The 17527-nt window shown below is 46.7% G+C and overlaps 1 protein-coding gene across 6 annotated transcripts in view; it reads left to right on the forward strand.

Moving 5' to 3' along the window:
* The window catches only part of LOC111843402 (neuron navigator 3), a 219309-nt gene that overhangs the window by 126116 nt on the left and 75666 nt on the right, over nt 1-17527 (forward strand). The window contains exon 1 of one of the 6 annotated variants that reach the window (XM_023810971.2): nt 15724-16058. The exons of the other annotated variants lie outside the window; for them this stretch is intronic. The gene's annotated coding sequence lies outside the window, so the exon portion shown is untranslated. Of the gene's footprint in view, nt 1-15723; nt 16059-17527 lie in introns of those variants that run through there. 6 annotated transcript variants of the gene reach the window in all.

Consider the following 17527-nt stretch of genomic DNA (forward strand, 5'->3'; position numbering starts at 1 on the left):
CCCCCCCCTGCTGGCTGGCCCATCCCGTCCCGTGAAAAGCCCCCTTGTGGGCTCTCGCTCCCAGGCCGGCGGGTGTACGCATGGTCGCATCCCCAGTCAGAGTGACGTTTTGGTCGGTGATTGAACTGATGCGTTTTTCCCTCTCGCTGCTTCAGTCGCCCGAGGAACTGCGGCGAGCACAGGGGGGGGGGTCCCGAAAATCAAAAAATCAAAAGTCAAGTTTGCGGGATGAGCGGGAAAGGGAACTCATGAGATGGACCTCAGCAGGCTCCCTGCCATCACATTGTCGTGGGTTCTCTCGATGAAAGAGGTCGGTTTAGAGATCTGGGCCGTCTTCATGCTGGGGGGGGGGGGGTTGCTGCACTGAGCGTGACCCAGAAAAGACAGCATAGCACCACAGAAGAGGACGGGAAGCCGACTGTGCATTATCTGTCCAAGGGAACCTGGGTAAGAAGTTGCATTCTTTTCAGTGTCGATGTGTGAGGTGAACCTGCTCATTCTGAAATAGACACAATGCCTGTGACCATTTTGGTGGTAACATCAGTCATAGGGGTGCTGTGGGGGTGCTGTAGATGATTCCAAGGGGCCCTAAAAAAAAATGTGAACATTATTGGAGTTGGGGGCCCAATATGATACGCTTTATTGGGGCCTACATTCTCTAGCGCTGCCGCTGTTGGTTTGTACTATATGATGCTGTGTTTGGTAGCCTTGGTGTGTTGGGTGACTGGAGAGTTACAGCCTGGTTTGCATGTTTACATCACAGGTAGGGGCTGCTACTCTCAGCGGTGTGAAAGATTGAAATGAGTGACAGTAGAGAGTCTTTCGGGGGAGGGTAGTGCTTGGGGACATAAGGGGTCTGTTGGTCATTGGTGTAGTCAGGTGACCGTATATGTATAGGATGCCTGGTTAGGGTGTAGGTCTCCACCACTGTGTGGCAGCCTCCTCACTGCTATATATAACTTGTCTGTCAGGCTGATCCGTCAGGATTCGTCGGAGTGCGGAGAGCATTGAGGCGTCTTAAATACCGTCGGATTCCGTCAGACCTGGTCCGCGCTGAACTTGCCAGAAGAAATGCTGTGATTACAAGAATTAATCAACCTTTGAGGGATGTGAGGTGGCTGAAGTGCCTTTTAACAGACTAACATTTACAGCTCGGTGACAAAGGCCTCAGATCTCAAAGCAGATAGAGCGAGGTCTCTCTCACTCACTTTTCAAACACACTTCTTCATTTCATTTTGACAGGATCTCTTCTAAGATCACGTTGTGTCTTAAAGCCTTTTCTGGTGGCTCGTCCTTTATAATGTGGCAGATTCATGGCTATTGTTTATGTTGCAGGCTAAGCATTTATGTTCCTTCGAGCGATTATTATGTGTTTGCAAGTCATATACTAGCAGCAGAGCCTGGGACAGCCTGCCTGGGCCCACGAGGGTCCGGCCTGTTCTTGCAGCGATGACTTTTGACATGCATAAAAAATGTAAGGAATAATATTTTTTTGTGACCTTGAATGGACTCTTTCCTCTGTTTTACCCAGCATTCCTTACTAACAGGTGCCTGAGAATGACCACCTTTCACCTCCTTGACTAGCCTGCCTGCCAATCCCCCTTTTCCTGCTTTTTCCTACCTTTTCCCTGCTATTCATGGGCTGGTGGAAAGCTGGGAGAGACTCGTGGCTGGGAGAGGATGTCCCATAGAGCAGGGGGCCCAGGAGGAAATCCTGATTGGCCGTGGCTTTGGGTCTTTGACCGGATTGGCCCTCTGCATCATGTCACATGGTACAAATCAGCTATAGGGCGCAATGTCTGGGTGTCCTTGTCAGGGAGGGCGCTCCATTACTTCACCTGCCTTTCGGATCCAGATGAGAGCCCTGTGTGAGTGCCGTGAGGCCCAGACCCCTCGCAGTGATTCACCCATGACTAAGAGGGCTATCCGGATTCCTGGCAGATGCCTCATGCGGCTGAGTCCCTCTGTAGCTTTTGATAGTGTCCCATTAGAATGTTTTACAGCGCCCCCTCCTGTTTCATTTTAAATGACAGCAGAGCGACTCACACATGACTCATTGTGACTTGAAACTTGGAGAACAAATGAGCAAATCATAGGTATAAAGGAGGTACATTCATATAAACGGCGTGTATTAAAGGGCTTTTTCTCCCGCTTAAAGTAGCGATTGGATTTTTTTTCCCCACATAAACACTAAGAAAAAGGTCAGACTTGACAACACAGTAAAACACAGTGAATTGTAATGGTTTCCTGCGCTACTCTGCCAGCACAGTGGCCAGAGGATACGATTTTAAGTATATGCTAGTGCAAAGCTGTGGGGAAATGCTCATCATTTCCAGTGTGAAAACCCCCCCATGAGGAAGGATAAACTGTCTCCGCACTTAAGCAGCTGTGGGGCCTTTGGGATTAGAGTCCTGGCTCACTATGGAAGGGGTCGAGTTCTCCCAGTGTGTCTGCTTGGTCTAGGGCTCCCCCTGCTGGTAGCTCTGGGTACAGTGCCCAGGGTGCCCAAGAGGACTGTAGCAGCTGTTGTTTTACCGCAAAGCCATAATGCAGGAGTTTAATCGTGTTCCCCGGTAATTCACAAATAAAAATAATCATGTTCTCGGCTTGGTGCCCAAAACCCTGTGGAGAGTTGGGAACTTTTTTTCATCTTCTTCATCTTTGACCAAGTTTTTGCCGTTTTATCTGGCCCGACTAGCGCTATCATTAACTATGTGCCAATTTATGCAGCTGTTTTTTTCTCCAAAACAACAGCGGTAAAACCCTCTTTAAAGAATTGCATGGTTAATTAGCCTCATTTGATTGTGGCGGACATATTGTTTTCTGCATCTTGACCTCCTGACGTTTCCGGGACGACCCCTCTGTGCCCTTCGGCTCCTGAAGATGTGTATCCCCATCTGGCTAATTTCACCGTCATATGGGGCATCATAAGAAACGGCACAAGGCAACTGGTCTTGTCACATGAAGAGCAAGGACAGTGGGAGCTGAACTGGTGATTACCTCATGCTGCAGGGTGCAACATGCATAAAAATGGCTTAAAGAGGAGGATACATAAAGACCACACCCCCCCCCCCCAAAGATGGAGGTCAAATATATTGTGGTGTCAGGAGAAGACCAATAGTCCAGGGCGTTTGGTACTGTTTTTCTCCAAAGCCTGATTGGGTCGGCTCTGTCTTCGGATATGTTAAATGTCAAGCCTTAGCAGTGGCTCAGATTGCTAACATGAGAGTGGAGCAGGGATCCCCTGCAGTCTAAACCCACACCCACCACATTCCATAGACCTGGGGGGTACCATCAGTATACCAGCCAGTACGGTTAATGAACAAACCAGGAGGAATGAAGTTTGAGTCTCTTGTCAAGTTGAAATGCGGATGGTGCCCCGTCGTTCGGCTCAGCGCCTTTTGGACAGGGGGTCACGACTCTGCACCCCCTGTTGCTGGGGGGGGGGGGGAGGGGTCACGTCTGGGTCGTGTGGTTCTCCGCTGCAGTTCCTTCCAAGGTATTTCACAAGAGAGTATTGGGTTTGGTCAGAGTGGAATAAGCGCCGTCTGCTTTTCATTACGATTTTCCATGATTTGTTTTACTTTCCAGTCACTTTCAAGTTATGAATGACTAAGCTTCTCTTTTCTCAGCGCCAGTCGAGAAAATGAATTCAGTTCAATATCTGTTTTCACACGGCAAATCGTGAGAAGCCGGCTCCCCCTGCTGGACACATGTAGTATATGTCTGAGCTGCACTGTAAATTACAGTGGTAGTCATGATCCAGTTGGGTACGACTAAGCATCGGTAAATGAAGCCGTTAAACAAACGACCTACGCAAATTAGATTCTTGGCCCAGACTTAAATTAAGATTTATTGGAATGCAGTGGGGGTCTGTTGTATGAAGCCAGACATATCACTGTCAGACTGCGGGTACGTACGTCAGAAATAAAATTGCAGACAGAAAGATTTCTGAAAGAGACTTCATGCTAATTATTTAATTTTCTGTAATTTAGGTGGGGGATGATGAGTAACTTCTTGATGTGTCAGTCCGGAGGGGATGTTAAGTGTGTGTGTGTGTGTTTGTGCACCACATTCTTGCAGTTCGCTGTTTTGTGTGAGTCCCAAAAGGCAGCGCCCCCTGTTGGCCAGTCTTTGAATGGCGGAGCCTGGGTTCCAGTGGCCCTGCCCTTCCCCCCTCCCCTGGAGAGACTGACGCCTGGGCTGGTGCCCGCCTGCCCTGCCCCGCTGAGAGATCGCGCCAGTTCTGGGGGAGTCTTGCATTTTGCTGGGTGCTGCGTCAGCCTGTGAGCCCGGGGTTACTGGAGAGCAGGAAACTGGGGAGAGAGAGAGTGAGAGAGAGAGAGAGAGAGAGAGAGAGAGAGAGAGGGGCTGTGTACAGATCCAGCCGCTTAAAATTTCCCCACTTTCCATGACAGGTCCTTGACAGGACCTTGACTGGCTCTTGGCTGGTCCTTGACTGTAATGAGATCCCCCACGATGATGTAATGAAAAAGGGGGCCGGCATGATCCACCCCTCAACTCTCTGTGTGTAAAGTACTTGCAATGATCTATCCATCCACCAGGGAGAGCAGTAATCTGAAGTGACTTACCTGAAATCAGGTAAGATACCTGAATCAGGTATTGTAACTCCACTGCAAAAAATGAAAATCTAAGCAAGTACAATTTCCCTATATTTAAACAAAATTCCAATTTCATTAATAAACTTACTACACTGCAATAAATGGCCTGTGAAATTTAGAAATAGTTTCTGTTGTGAGGCAAAGATGGCCTAAAACTGTCAAAATGTGTTTTTAGTCAGTTTATTGATGAAATTACAATTTTATTTTACTTCCCTCTTTGGAGATGAGGCGGTCCCAAGATATGTCCAATACAATAATTACAGGCCTAAACAAAGTATTAAGACTGATATTGTCAAGCAATGAGAGGTATATGAAAATTAATCAGATTTGAAGCCCATTAAGCTTGTTTGGCACAAGATGAAAGATTTCATGCGCAAGGAGGCCAAGCCAGGTACAAAGCAGCAGCATGTCCAAGAGTTATTTTGGGAGAAGAGAGTGACCCAAGATGTGTGTGACAGACTAATTACAGGTCTAAACAAAGTAATAAGGTTGACTGTGGAGAATAAAGGTGTGTTCTTTCTTTCTGTCTGGCTAACAGCCGGATAGGCTGCTGGTGGCTGCACATCCACGGGGGGAGGGGGGGTGATGTGTGAATGTGTCATTAACTTCTCTGCTTGGCCACAATGAAACAATGAGACAGATGAGACAGATGTTTGAAGCGGTCAAGGTGAGGTTATTTTTTTAACATAAGAAACACTGCTTTCAGATCATAAGAACATAAGAACTATACAAACGAGAGGAGACCATTCGGCCCATCAAGCTCGCTTAGGGAGAACTTAACTAATAGCTCAGAGTTGTTAAAATCTTATCTAGCTCTGATTTAAAGGAACTCAAGGATTCAGCTTGCACTATGTTATCAGGAAGACTATTCCATATTCTGACTATCAAGCCAGTCGGTTAAATAAACACTACTAAACAGTCATTACACACTACCAGTCAAAACTGTTGTTGGCATGTAAATTAGAAACCAGAAGACTATAGTGGAAAAAAAGTATGATCGTCTACCAAAAACATTTATACACTGTATAGTCATGACTGACATGCTGAGGCTGGGTTTGAACCAGTGACCCAGGGAACACAAGCACACAGGCTTAGCCCACTGAGCCACACAGGGACCCTGAAAGTGCAAATGTTTTTTGCATGAAAGTTCACCATAGCAAATACCCTGAGCAAGGAACTGCCCACAAGCACAAGAAAAGTGGTGGGGCTGGGGGCTGGGGGCTGGGGGCTGGGGGTGGGGGGTCAACTGAATGTGTGAAAGTCATTAACATCTCTTTTGACTGGTAGTATGTGTGTGTTTGTGTGTGGGTTTGCATAGATCACATTTGAGGACCAAATTGCCCCCAAAGTGTAGTAAAACCTGAAATTTTCCTACTTTTGGGGACATTTTTTGAGGTCCCTATTTGGATAAACACTTTTAAAGCCTCTGATCACAAATTTTTCTGAACACATACAAATCGAATTTCAATGAAAAAGTTGGCCAAAATTTCACATCTGTTCACGACTATACGCTCGGGTGGTGAACAAAAGCACTGGCAAAGTCTTGCATTTCTGAAAAGTTTCAATACGCAGAAAAAGGCTAGTCACATTAGAGTGCTATTTCGTGAAGTCTGGTCCACCATCTAAACGGCTAAACACACCAGAAGCCCCTGAAATAGAAGAAATCACAAGACAGAAAACACTTTAACATCCCTCCATCATAGAGCCGGACTCGCCATCAAAACTGTAAGCTCCTCTAAACCCAGCTTATTGTACCATGATACCTTGTACGTTGCTTTGGATAAGTCTGCTAAATGCTTTAAATGTAAATATAAATATTGTACAGTGTAAAGCCATGTAGCAGAAATGACTTGGGGTCAGTAATCCAGGAGACATGGAGGTGTACAGTAAATATCCATTGTCTTCCCAACATCAGTCACTGAATGGTATTAAAAAAGCACTGGAGAGTTCAAAGCATACAATTCTCACAGTCTAACAGCACCACCAACATTCAGATGTAAATGAGCTTGAGATGTAAATGCATGCTGGCTGACCAGATCACCCCCCCTGGAAAGAAAATATCCCTATTCCCTTTTATTGTCCTTGGTGATTTTAACAGAGTGAATCTACACCAGGAACTTCCTAAATACAGACAGCATATCGACTGCCCCACCAGGGACAACATCACACTGGACCACTGTTACACCATTTTAAAAGATGCCTATCGCTCTGTCCCCCGGGCAGCTTTAGGACATTCTGATCACTGTATGGTCCATCTTATTCCAATTTACAGGCAACATCTTAAACGTGCCAAGCCTGTAGTCAAAACTGTGAAGAAGTGGACCAATGCAGCAAAGCAGAAACTGCAGGACTGTTTTGACTGCACTAATTGGACTGTCTTTGAAGCTGCATCTGATAATCTGGATGAGCTGACAGACACTGTGACATCATACATCAGTTTTTGTGAAGATGTGTGTGTCCCGACCAAGACCTTCTGCACATACAACAACAATAAACCATGGTTCACTCCCAAACTGCAACATCTTCACCAGGCCAAGGAGGATGCCTACAGAAGTGGTGACAGGGCCCTGTACAGGCAGGCCAGGAACACGCTGACCAGTGAGATCAAAGTGGCAAAAAGAAGCTACTCTGAGAAGCTGAAAGAACGGTTCTCAGCCAATGACCCTGCATCAGTGTGGAGAGGCCTGCGAGATATCACCAGCAACAGACGACCCCTACCCCCCGCTGAAGCAAACAAAGACCTGGCAGATGAGCTGAACAACTTCTACTGCAGGTTTGAGATAAACAGATTCACACCCCCCATCCACCCCACTCCAGAGACAATAACCCCCATCACACCTCGTACCCCCCTATCCTCCCCCCTGGAACTCAGAATACACAAAGCGGAAGTGAGCCGGCTGTTCCAGAAACAGAAAACCAAGAAGGCCCCGGGACCAGACGGTGTATCCCCCTCCTGCCTCAAAACCTGTGCTGATCAGCTGGCTCCCATCTTCACCCGCATCTTCAATAGATTCCTGGAGCTGTGTGTAGTTCCCTCGTGCTTCAAACGCTCCACCATTATCACGGTCCCCAAAAAACCCACCATTACAGGACTGAATGACTACAGACCTGTCGCCTTGACGTCTGTGGTCATGAAATCCTTTGAACGCCTGGTTTTAGCCCATCTAAAGGACATTACAGGACACCAGCTGTACCCCCTGCAGTTTGCCTATCGGGCAAACAGGTCGGTGGATGATGCAGTGAATATGGGGCTGCATTATATCCTGCAACATCTGGTCCGTCCAGGAACTTATGCCAGGATCCGATTTGTGGACTTTAGTTCGGCTAAACGAGCATAGATTTTAACGAGCAGTTAAAATCATTTCAGATCCGTCACATCCTGGACACAATCTTCTCCAGCTACCCCCCTCTGGCAGGCGCTACAGATCTGTTTACAAAAACTGTTTACACTCTACCTCGCACCTTAAAATTGCACAGTGTTACTCACCTGTGTATATTTATAATATTTATAATTTTTCACATTTGTATTGTATTTGTATTGTATTGTACTGTATTTGTACAGTATTTCTTGTATACGGTATTTTGTTTTTATAGTGTCACTTATTGTAGAGCTGGGTGATATGGCCTAAAAATAAAATCTCAGATTTTTTCACAAAAAATCTGATTTCCGATTTTAATCGATTCTCCCCTCCCCTACTCAAAATCAAACTACTTTATTTAGCTTTTTTTACTTTAGACCACACCTTTAGGAGCAGTGTGTGGCTCAGTGGGCTAAGCTGTGTGCTTGTAATCAGAAGGTCACTGGTTCAAGCCCAGCCTCAGTATGTCTGCAGCTCCTTGAGCAAGGCCCCAACAGGTGGCCTTCACAGACAACTTATTCTTCAAAGATCAAGTTGAGAGAGGCATAAACACAATTTCCCCACGGGGATCAATAAAGTGTCAGTTATTATTGTGAACACTTTTAGAAAGGTTTCTCTATAGCTTATTTTAAAACTGGCAACAACACAATACACCCTCAAACTTATAAATAAAAGTAATAAGTAATATTGTAATAACAATAGAAAAAAAACACATAATTTTATCATGTCAGCTTAGTATTAAGTAAATACTTTATGCCATTGGGTTTGACATATTATATTACAATTACAATTACAAATTACAGAAGTAGCAACACCTTTCTTTGGGCACGTGCCATCTTTTCCCCTGTCATTGCCATGTTGTTAGTGAATCTGCTACAGTGTTAATTTACCCGTGAGGAATGGTGCATCGCATTAGTTCCGCATTTGGCGCTTGTGTGTAAAAAAAGTAATAAAATCGATTTCATGAAAACATATCGTCCTGAACTGTAAATTCGAATTAATCAATTAAATTGATTTATCGCCCAGCTCTAACTTATTGTTTGTGTATGAGAGAGTATCAAACTGTGGGAAACTAATTCCTTGTGTGCCCCAGCACACTTGGCGAATAAAAGCTGATTCTGATTCTGATTGCTGCAGCAGGTGAGGATCATGAACTCCCAATGACCTACAAATTCTTTAATCAATCAACAGTTACAGTATCAACAATCAATGGCTGGACAGTTGATACAGGGACAATGATCACAACACACATCAGAACAGCCTTCCCAAAGCCAACAAACTGAACCCTATTGAAAATTTGTGGACTATGCTTAAAATAAAGCACTTTAAAACAAATCAATATACTGTAGGACCAAAGTGCTGTACAAAGGATAAATAAGAATAGACAATAAACAAACCAATAAAGCATATTAAAATAAAATAAGTAAATAAAATAAATTAAAACAAAAATGAGCTTTTTTAAGTCATAGCAAAGACCATTCAATCATTTAACCCTGTAAAAAGAAAAGTAAAGTTTTTGTAAAGACAGCGCCATCTAATGGTATCACCCTGCAAGTGAATGAATGGGCGGGTTTATAGTCAAATATAGGCCCACCCCTAGAAGAAGGGGGGCTCTACCTTTCGGATGGTAATTGGAAGGAACTTGGCTGGGATTTGGCTGCCAGCCAGACTGGAGGGGAAATTTTAAGTGGCTGGATCTGTATGTACACTGTAGCGATCTGCTATGAGAGACGCATAGCAGAATTTAAATGATCTAGGTGCCATCATTTTTGCTGCACACATCCGTTACGGCACCTGCAGGTCAAACTACACGCCCTTGCACAGCTTTGCTGTTTTTCTTGCGTCGGCTGGTCAAACTGAGATGGAATGCTGCTCAGTCATTGGCTGCCCGCTCTCGCCCCCTCTGAAGCCTGCTGAGTCATTCCCCGCCCCTAGGGACACCTCTGGACGTGCTGATTGGTCACTCCCAAGAATTCCTGGCTGCCTATGTACACGGGGCCTGAAGTGGGTGGTGCTAATTAAATGCAGCCACGGAGCCAGATTCATTACAGAGTCCAGTCACAGTTCCTATCTAGAACAGAACTACTTAAAAATAATTTGCCCGCTTATACCCATGAGTGTTAAACAGTAAGAGAATTCCTGCATCACAAAACTGGGGGGGGGGGGGTTTGGACCGGACAGCTGTAACCTCGATGGAAGAATGTGTCTGTGATTTACACCTGCTCTGGTGCTGCTGCAAGCAGAGACCCAGACCTACCTCCTGAGGGATCGTTCTGGACGGCCAGGACAGAATTCAGGCCCGGAGTTTAGCCGCGATGGGACGGGGACGCGCTCGTCATCCGGGTTGATCCTGGCAGTGTTGACGCCGTCCAGCACATCTGTAACTTTTTAGCAACTCTCTGCTTTTCCCAGGCTGGGAGTCACAAATGCTATTAAAATAACATTATTTATCTGCTGGGGGAAAAAAAAAAGATTCTTTATTTGCCATTTAAACAAAGACAGGTACATCTGAATGCTTCTTAATGTGTATCTAGCTCTCTGTTGAGACATACATACAGTTGAGAGTAAAGTTTAGGGTCCAAGGACATGGTCGGCCATGAATCTGACACCCCCGGAGCATTTTCATGGGTTTATAGAGATGTGTCGCTGTTTTGCTGAAGCTGAGGCTTGAATCAGCAGCCTTCCAATCACAGACACAGAGGCGAACCCCGCTGAGCCACACACCATCATCCGATGTAGGGCCACGGTTAGTTGGTGTGCTACGTTTGGCACATTGCAGTGTAATTGTGCAAAAAAGAATCCTTCATTTTCCTCGGATGTACCAGATATCTTTATGCTAAGGGTTGCGCAGGCCTTCGATAAGTCTTCCTAATTAATGTTTGGTTCACTCGGGGCTACGCTACGGCCTTCCTTACCCATGCAATGCTGCTTTATTTAATCTGCCTCTGCTTTTTCAATTAGCGTCTGGCTCCTGCGACCAGGCTTTCCCGCCTTGTCTTGCGACATTGAGGGAGCTTGTCTCTGTCTGGTGGCACAGATTCGGTTTTGAGATTAGGGTTAATCCTCGATGGCTGCTCGTCTTCCAAGAAGCAAGAGGAACTGCATCTATTAGCTCTCGTAGCATGACATAAGCTGACTGGCGAGCGTCAATCCAAACGAGCCCTGGATTCGCCATCCTAATAGGAGGAAGACATAAGTTATGAGTGTATCAAGCTCTGTGTGGTCGTTTGGTGACCCAGATGTGCTCTTCACCAAAAGGCCAAGAGCAGGTGGAATGTTATTCGACAGCAAGAGAAATCATACCCACGTAGATTCCCACAGGCTGTATCCACAAATGTTCATAGATATGCAACCTAGTGCATGTCGAATGGGAAGAGGTCTACTGAAATTTCTGAATAAAGACTTTCCTCTTTCATGTATTTGTTTTATTCATTCATTTCTTTTTGTTCTTATATTTCCATCAGCTATGTGATACCCCTGATGCTGGATTGTCCATGGGGAACCTGTAGGGGCCTAGGAGTCTTGATCTCAAAATCTCAGGTGCAGCTCATACTAGTATCTTCCAGCAAGAGTTCTTGAATCAGATGGCGCTAAGTGTCGGCCATTATGCAGGTGCTGCACACTGGGGCTGTTGAGCAAGACTAGTACCTGTGGACATTGGAGTCAAGGCCAGCTCCGTTCGCTCACGGCGTCCCCAGCTTCCTCCTCCGTCTCCAGGAGTTTGAAGTGCGGGAGAGCTTTGGAATTCCAGGAGTGGTTCCCCAGGCGGGAAATGCCAAGGTTCCGGTGCTGTTCTGAATTACGGGCGAGACCCGTCATTGTAGCGGAATTGGCCCCTCGGATAGACGAATCACTAACAGCACTCGCTGATCCATGGGGTGTCCCAGTAGAAGGACCTGATAATGGCACCCCCTGCTGAACGGGGACTCTGCGGTCTGGTGTTAATGAACTACAGATTGACTTTTGGGAGTTTCTTTCATGATTTCACCTTGTAAGTTTTTGAAAAGCTTAACAGGTTTAAGATCGATAAAGCGTTGAATATTCAGACTTAGTCAGCTTGTTTATGTGCTGTGAAATTCTCTGAAGACCTGCCTTCTTTAGCTATAGCATGAAAATTAATGGAGGATATAATTAATATTAATTGCAGTAAGCGAGTCATAAGCGTAGTTCTTTCCCCTGCCCGACCAGTGCTGAAAGCACCCCAGAGATACAAGTAGCGACATGTTATCCAAATCTATTAAAACATTCACAAAACCTTTGGTCGAGGACTTTCTGGCCCGAAATGCTCAGTGAAGCAGGTGAAGCGTGGCTTTTCACAGGACCTCAGCGGCTGGATTTTTTGAGCAGCGATGAAGCAGGATGAGAATCCTGCCCAGTCTATTCAAGGTGGTAGATTCCGAGATCTGCGACAGTCTCCAGATGCGATCTGATCCAGTCCAAGACACCAAGCAGCTTTGCCCTCATGGAGCTTGGCACAGTCTCAGGGTGCTGTGCAGCATCCTGATCTTAGCAGGAAGTTGATAGGTACCTTTGGATAGAGGTTTTGACCTTCAGTGAATTGCTGAAACAGGAGCTGTAAACAAATGGTGGCATTTCCCCCGTCGTTCAACAACGAGCCCATCTAAAGTGTGTTGCTTTTTAAAATAAAGGTGCTGTTTTCTTTGCTTTGGGCTGGCCAGAGGTTATTTGAGAAATACAATAAACATCATGCCCACCCCCATGGGAAGTGAATAAAGATGCCTTGATTCATTGGCGTGGCACAGTCCTCATCAATCATCATCATCACAATGATCTGCAATTTGGGTCACAGCAGCTCGTCTGTTGGTTTTGCACCAGACGGGATATCCGTCATTCACATTACGCATCGACGAGTCCTGCTCGCCCAACATCCTTTGGTGGATTGTGGCTTTCCCCTTCTCAGTCCACTCTCAATACGCACTCACCCCGGCTGACCATGAGCACCCTGGCTCTTGCCGCTTCAGAGATGCTCTGACCCAGTCATCCGATATAATGATTTGGCCCTTGTCAGAGTCACTCAGATCTACAGTATACCCCTGCCATATCTTCTGCACTTATGCCAAATACGAGTACCAATTGTTAGCTTATCATCTAATATATCCCAGACCTTGACATGTATCATTTTTACTAGATATTTTACATTATTCGCTTAACGTGAGGGAGGTTATAATGGTTTAGCTCATTGGTGTATATGATTTGAGAATATGTCAGTGGTCTGCTGAAGAACAAATGCGATATACCCACCCTGGAGAACCACTTCCAGATCATCTGGGGAATGGTGTGCTATGTAGTTGCGATTCAATGCAAGGTTGGCATGTCTCATGCTTCCTGTGTGACTGTCTGTGACTGATCTTAGTCTTTCTGTGGCCAAGGCACCAAGACCATCTATTGTGACTATGATTATTCTTAATACTGCTTTCAGAAGTGTTTGTGTTTAGGGGTCAGCCAGGGGATGCATTGGGCAGTGAGCGACTATGCGTGACCCGGTGAAACCATCAGCCGCGGGTCTTCGCTGGGTCTTTTGGGAGATGCATGGAAATTATCTCTCAGCCTTCCAGCTAATTGAGTTGTTCTATGCACAAAGAGTTGCTAAATAAAGACGGTTAGTTATTATTGAGCATTGCACTGGGCATTTGGGGTTAATTAGCTTTTTCCTTGTTTAGCTGGACTGCTTGATGGGTAGCCCATAGTTTTTTTGGGTAAAAGTGCTGGAACAGTGTGGAATGGACTGGACTTCTGACAGCGAGGTTAGAGGCTTAGGTCTTGGCAGGGATCCTTCTGTGGACTCTTTCAGCTAGAAGCTTCTTAACCAAAGTTTGAGAAGCTTAAAGTCGTAGACTTTGCAGGTCATGGATCTCCTGTGTTTTGTCATGGTGTCTCGCATTATCTGTTCTTTTCTCAGCTGGAAAATCAGGATGTAGCCAAAGGCTCCCGCTTCAATTCCACGTCGACAGAAATAATGTCAGTTAGCCGGAGATGGATTTGTTTGTAACTGTGCTGGTTAGTATGCGTGATGCACACAATGGCTACTTTATTAGCTAGATCTAAGAAGCACCAGGTACGACTCCCCCAGAACTACTTAGGGAGTCGATGAGCATTCAAAGGAGCCGTTCTCCCCACCACTTCATCTGGGCGGTTATTTTTGCACTTGTGGCCTTCCAGTTAGCTTTAACGAGTCTGGCCATTCTCCGCTGACATCTCTCATTAGCACGATATTTTTGTCCAGAGAACTGCAGCCGACTGGATGTTTTTCTAATTCATCGTGCCATGCAGCCCGACACCATGCTATGCAACCTAGACGCTGTAGTGTGTGGAAAAACCCAGGAGGGTGGGTTGTGTCTGAAATCCTGTAAACAACATGGCTGCCAGCAACATCCATCCATCCATCCATCCATCCATTCATCCATTCATCCATCCATCCATTATCACACCATGTTCAAAATAGCTTAGATCCCATGGCTCAGTGGGATAGGGTCCTGTGTCTGTAACTGGAAGGTTGTTGGCTCAAATCCTGGAGTTGCTGGCATGATGTCACCATTGGGCCCTTGAGTAGAGCCCTTAACCCACAATTGCTCCAGGGACCGTCTGACCCGGCTTTCAATGGGTATAAAAGCTCCTGCTAAAGAAATAAATAGTTATTGTGTCTAAGCTGTTTGCTGCACTTAACTCCTTGACCCTGTTGGCTCTATATGTTCAGTTGCAGCCATGTGGTTCCCTGTTTAGAAGAACAGGCTGTTTGTATTAGCTGGCAGGTGTATCTAATGAACTGGCCACTCAGTGCATTTCATAACTTTACTTGTTTGTAAAAGTCTCCCATAGTGTCGGTGTGGTCTCTGCTGTCTGTGTGATTTCTGTTGGTGTTACTGGGGAGCGGCAGAGGGGCATGGATATCCTGGCAGATTCAGGGGGGGGGGGCAGAATCTACTGAGGGGGCCCAAGTTGATATTTTCCCAGGGGCTGCAGAATTTCCGACTATGCCCCTGAGCGTTTCCTGGCGGAGAAATCGGCCTGAGGAAGTGATTAAGTGGCAGCAGGTACAGAATCTTGCAGGCCAGTTTACAGCCTGCCCTTTCCACTTCCCGCGAGGGCAGGGATCTGCGATACGTCTCGCATGAGCCTCTGCTGGGTTTGACCGGAGATCAGTTAAATGTGCAGGTGCTTTGACTGCAGCTCTGGGTCGGGCTGCTGACCCTGAGGCCAACCACATGTCAGCGCTTCCACTCACAGGTACTGAAAGTAAGAACTTCAGGAATCTTACCCAGAATTCAGCAACGACAACAAGGGCAACAGTAAAGACATGAGATCAGATGTAGACTTACGTCAGACTTAGGCAAACAGGGATAGAAAAGAATGCAGATTTGAGTTTCTGGGAATAATATGTCTTATTTTTCTGAAATATTGTGGTTCTTTTCTTTGTAGGGGCTTGACTTTTTATGGGTCTTGTGATTTCTACAAACGACGTGTGCGATCCTTTCTCTCTGACTCACTGCTGTTTCGCAGATAGACTTTGATATCACGTGTGTTTTCAAAGCCCCATGTGGTGCTGGGAGATATCTGTCTTTTCTGTTTTGTAGTCAGATTTAACCTGTGCAGCTCTCCTGTTAGGCCAGTGTCACCTGAGACCAGGTCATCATTGCAGAGACATAGCTAATTAACTGTATCTCGTGTCCCAACTTTTTTCTTGGATGATGTCTCCCCCTGCTGGTGGACAGGAGCCACTGCTCACCGCTCACTGCACCTGCACCGTAGGCACTGCAGGCTCGAAGGCGCTCCGTCTGTTTCCTGCCAGTGGCTGTTCGCAGTGCCGTAGATCTTGCCGTCTCTCGGTCAGCCGCCGATGCCGCGTTGTGACCCTCTCCCGAAGTCCCGCCAGTGCCGTTGGCTGCAGTCGTGCCACGTTGAGAAGCTGAGGGAAGGAGTGAGAGAGAGAGAGAGAGAGAGAGAAAGAGATCAAGAGAGGGAAGAGTGGAGACAGTGCCCAGGGAGGAGGCGACGTCGCCGGTGCAGATGTGTACCCGGGAGCACTTTAAAGTCCGGCGGTAGCCAACAATGAGAACGAGTGAGTCCCACCTGCTGTGTTTGGGAAGGAAGGGCAGTGAGTCAGGACCAGGACCGGGGGAGGCAGGATGCTTCGCAGTGAGCAAATCACAGTCCTTAGCCTTAAAGAGACCACACTGCATTTTTAGTATGACTGTGGCATGCATCAGATGTTTGTTTGAGGTCGTGAAGGCGTGTGTTTCAGCCTGAGATGTACGTCGTGCTCGTCCAGGCTTGGGGAAACTTGCCTGGCTCCGTGTTCCAGGTATCCTGTGGCTCTCATTAAGTGCAGGGGGTGGGGGGGGTTTGGGAGGGCGATGCCAATCCGAGCGATTCCTCTATCCACTGTTGTCATTTCATGCGGTTCGCTGAGATGCCGGCACGCATTTTTATTTATATCTCGTTGGCAAGTGTGATAAAAGCGTTTAACCTTGAGCGCTGTGCGACCCTAACTGCATGCCCTTTTCTGATGGATGTGTGTTTAGGGCTGTGCTATCGATATATCGGTGTTCCTGCTTCTTTCAGGCATTTTTTCCCTAGTTAAGGTGTTTACATCCCTAACCGAGTAAAGAAAACATATATATGCTGTTCTGCTAACAATGCCGGGTCCGGAACAAAATCAATAATGGTGCATCTAGAGTTATCGAGGGGACGTGATCCCAACATGCATGTCACTGTCATGGACTGATAGACTTCCACCCGAGGGTTCGCATTATTGATCTGAGGGTGCTCTGCACCTTTTGGCACCCTTGTGAACCCGGGACTGCCTGCTAACTTGCCTATGTCTGTCCTACCTCTGGGTGAAATAGGAACACTGCGATTTGCATAGAGTATGCCCCCCAGGTCTGATCACCTGAAACATCCCGAAAGTTTTTCACAGGAAAAGCACTGAGAAATGATAAATGTGCTTTATTAACTTTTCGATCTTCCGGATCGCTCCGAATCGGACTGGCACACGCGGGGATTCCTTGCTAAGTTGCTTGGCAGCTTCTTGCCATGACTGCCGGCTCAGGAAGTTCGAGGATGACAGAGGGCGTCCCACAGGAGCACCTTTGCTTATTGTTCTCTGCTCGTCTCTCTCTGTCAATGCGACACTCATTATTTTGCCTTTTTTCCCCTGGAGGCGTCACTCGCTGCTGTAGGGTATCACTGACAAACCCCCCCCCCCCCCAACCCCCCCCACCCTCTATTACCCACCATGCTTTGCCCACCTGCATATGCCCTTGTCGGGCTGGCAAGTTTTAGCTGCGGATTATGTGGTGCCCGGTGTCTCCGTCATGACTGTGAGCTGCTGGTAATCAGGATTGGGTTTCTCAATGTTGGGGAGGGAGGGGATGCAGAGATGGGGGGGGGGAGTCATATTTTGTGGAGCTGTGACTGGGGCACGATGGCATTTGTCGGGTTGTCTGTGCCAGCATTATTTTTTTTTTGATGCGGGGAGGGGTTGGATTGCTGGTGGCTGGGGGGGGGGGAGTGGGGGGGGGGGGGTTA

This window comes from Paramormyrops kingsleyae, chromosome 3 (genome assembly GCF_048594095.1).
Source record: "Paramormyrops kingsleyae isolate MSU_618 chromosome 3, PKINGS_0.4, whole genome shotgun sequence".
Lineage (NCBI taxonomy): Eukaryota > Metazoa > Chordata > Actinopteri > Osteoglossiformes > Mormyridae > Paramormyrops > Paramormyrops kingsleyae.